Raw genomic sequence first — 4,007 nt, forward strand, 5'->3', positions numbered from 1 at the left:
CATGTATTCTCCAATAAACTACATTCATCTTCCAGTCATTTCTACTGCTATGAAGAATCACCAGGACCTGAGGCCTGTTTCTCAAACCCAGATTATGTTATTAGCCAGTTAGCTTTGTTCACACACACATTTTTTCACACTTAACACTGCTACCGAGAGGCACTCCACATAAATATTTAGGGCAACATTTCATGACAAAAGGCATCAAAATAACAACCATCTGCCACCTTTCATGAAAAGCAAAGCATTCCTAAGTGGGGACGTTTGTGGTACAGGCCTCTGATATATACTTTTTCGGCTAAAAATACACATTTGCTCACATTTCAAATAGCAAATAATTTAAAATCCAACACATAGAACCCCCAAATCTCATGAAATATTGAAATGAATGTGACATAATTAATCACCAACAGTGACTTAATGGGGTTGTTGCTTGTTGCTGTTTTTTATTAAATACATTTCATAACCTCACACAATTATCAGGTGCCCAGTTGTATCAACTAATGTAATGGTGGCACTGGAGTAACACTTAAAATATTTAAAGATGATAATAAAAAATCTGCCTTGGTACCTCTTTCATTATTAGTCCCTTCATCCCTTTTTGTTTCCTTGCTTACTTCACTTTTCCCTACTTTAACTCTTCATTTAATCCCTTTCTTTCTCTCCTACTCTTTCTTTCTCATTTGCCATCTTACTTTCCTCCTTCCTGTCATGTTTTCCTTCTTCCTACCTAGTGTTAGTGGCATACTGGTGTACGTGTGTGTGCGTGCTATGTAAGAATCTGCCTGAGTGCAAGGTAGCAGTGAAAACGTTGTATTGAATTTCACTGATTTGTACAGTCTCTCAATAAACAAGCGGAATGGACGCACTGACACAGCACTCTGAAAAGAATGCCGATGCACTGATTTTGGACATGGTAAAACATGGTAAAGGGGGGATGGGGGGGACTTGTCAAACCCTCATATGATAGCTGAAATGCCCGTGGACATATGACAAGGAGGAAGCAGAGGTAACATTGCAAACAGAGTGTTCACAGCAGGCTGACCCCCTGGCTTTTGACTTTCAGGGAGCATTTTTACATATGTTAACCTCATGTTTGGGAACTTTAACCATGTTTAACATAGACATCTAAAATTATAACAGTATATAAATGACAGAAAATCACAAAAAGCATGTTATGTTCCCTTTAATGGTATTTAGTCAGTTTGACAGACATTTTGATACTTTACCTCATTTTACATTCCATTTCTAAATCCTGCTGTGAATTGTGACCAGTTCATCTTGTTCATTTATGAATATTAGACAGCATCAAATGAGCAAAATGAAACCTTGAAACTAAAATGATTGAATACCAAAAAATGTATTCTGCCTTTTTTTTTTTTTTTTTTTACATTTTTCTGAAAATATTCAGCAGACATAAATTGGGATGAAAGACCAGAGTTCATCCATGCAAACCTTAGAAGAACTGAAGTAGTAGAAGACAGTGTAAACAGGTTTTACAATTATAAAAGATGTGGTCTGTCAATGAGGTGAATGCAGGTCTGTATCTACTTAAAACCACTTCATCCCTGAGAGGTTAAAGAACCTGAGAGAAAAGAAAGAGCCTCAAGACTAAGAAGGGGCCTGAATACTAAAAACATTGAGACATGAATTGTTCAAAACCAGACTTTTTTTAACAATTGTGTATAGCAATCCAAAGTAAGGTAAATTGAAGTCTCTCTCTTTGACTCTTTAGGGAGATGCCTGCTGCTGGTGTGACTAATATCCACGCTGGCAAACGCCCCTCTAGGCTTCTGATTCGTTGAGTCCGGGGAGTCAGGAGAGGTGTGACAGGCCTGCTCTGCACATAACCTATCAGCTGAATAATTACCGCTAACCTGCTTCTCCACAGGGCTTCTCTTCTATAAATGGCCGTGCTGTCTCACATTAATGGAAAATCACCGCTGTGCCAGTGTCACAGCAGCAGAGGCTCAGGTCACCGGGGACCTGGGTGGACGTATTCAGGTCAGTTACTGTCGAAAGATGAGTGAGGCCCTGGAGTAAAGAACCAGGAGTGCAAACAAGAGATTTTTCTCATTGTTCCTGCAGCACCCTGGTTATCAGCAATGTCCTGTTCCAACTGTTGAAAACTCAGTGACTTTGTCATAAGAAGATTGGTTTCACTGCTCCCTTTCCTGTGTACTCTGGCAATTGATAATTTGTCCTTTGACACTCGCCACACTCATTCCTGTACAGCAAGTCCTTACAGACAACATAACACAATCATGAAGACTTCACTAAGTTCAGAAAAACATTCATTCAAGTGAAGCCAAGTTCCAGTCAGAAACAGTTGTTGGGAGAAAAGGAAAAAGTGGGAATTTTGTGACTTGAGCTAAACAAAGAAACTGACACCATTAATATGACAAATCAAAGAAACTGACAGGTATCAAGGGTACAATTTTTGAAAATTTCCACACAAAAACACAGTAATTTGTATTCACAAATTAATGATCTGTGCCTGTTTATCAATAAATCCAGAGGTTAGTAATTGAGGTTGTGTCTGCAGACTATCAAGACAACATGACAAGAAGATTTTGTAAGAGAATAATGAGGATACAACTTACTGTTAACTTAGCCCAGTGTGAATTTGGCAAGGTGTGAATGAGTGTTAGTGCTAGAACCATTGTAAGATACCTGGGAAAAGTGGTGATGGACGCAACAATCTCAGCCATTCAGGCAACTCCTTCTGCTGAAAAAGAGCTTATGCGCTTCCTTGGCATGACCAGCTACTATGGTAGTTTTTGTACTAACTTGTCCTCTATAGCTCTCACAAAGTTGTAGCTACCTCTACCTCCTGAGCCACAGCCGCCCCATACTAGGTGACCCGTGTACCACTGCTCCTCGGTTAGGAGAACTATTCCAGCTACGAATTGATGCCAGTCATTTTGGTGCTGCTGCTGTTCTGTTACAAACAGAAATGTTCTCAGCAATAGAAAAGGAACATCTTGCACTTATTAGGGCCCTGCATCATTTACACTGAAGCACCACATTGTTTACACAGATATCAATCCACTGACCTTCCTGTAATTACTGTCAAAGTCGCAGGACTTTGTTGCTCTAAAATAACGTCATTTAATTTTCTCCTGAGATCACATCATAATTACTACAGATGCTACATTTTTTTTCTAGGGAGAACAGTCTCTGTACATTACACAATCCTTCACACTCATCCATGCACACTATACACCACTGATGTTCGATTTACAGACTATAAAGAAATCTTTTGAAAGTCACCTCTTTGTCTCTCCCATGAGCTGAGCTGTGACAACAATTTTGAAAAGTGTGTTTCAAGAGGATGATGTCCAACTGCACCTGATCCTTTTTAACTGTGTAAAATCCATCAAAGGGTAATTTACTGAGTTAATGTGCTGATATGCTCTGGCTGTTATCTGTTGTACATAGTATCTTGTGATGTTCTCAAAGACAAATTTCACACCGCAGTAGATAAGCTAACAAGATTCTGCCTTTGTTGTTGTGTCACTGGCGGCCACAACTCTCTAATCCCCACTCAGGGAGACAGTGAGCTGACAGAGTTGGTCCCTTACTGTATGTTTCATGTTTCATCTGTGACACAGTTTTGTCCCAAAATCTGTCTTATGAGTATGAACATGCATCCCATGCAGGCTTGAAAAAGGGCTCTACTGTTTTTTACATTTGTCTTTAAAGGAGAATGGAGGGTGTGTTCAGCTTTGATTTATGTTGGTGATGAGTTTTCACTGCAGGAAAAAAATATCAAAAGACCCAAAGAAACTTTTCAAAACACTCAAGGAACATAATCAATTTCTCTGGTTTCTATCCATATTTTCTTATATTTTGAGTTTGGATTTGATATTTATTTGTCTAAATACACAATATCCATCTTATTCATCATGCATGTTGGAAGACATGTTAGTTGTACAGCACCCTCTCGGCTTCAGGTCTACAAGGGGTGTGTAATACTAAAAAGATATAATTTTGGTGACGAGGAT

Source organism: Thunnus albacares, chromosome 13, assembly GCF_914725855.1.
Source record: "Thunnus albacares chromosome 13, fThuAlb1.1, whole genome shotgun sequence".
In the NCBI taxonomy this organism is placed as follows: Eukaryota; Metazoa; Chordata; class Actinopteri; order Scombriformes; family Scombridae; genus Thunnus; species Thunnus albacares.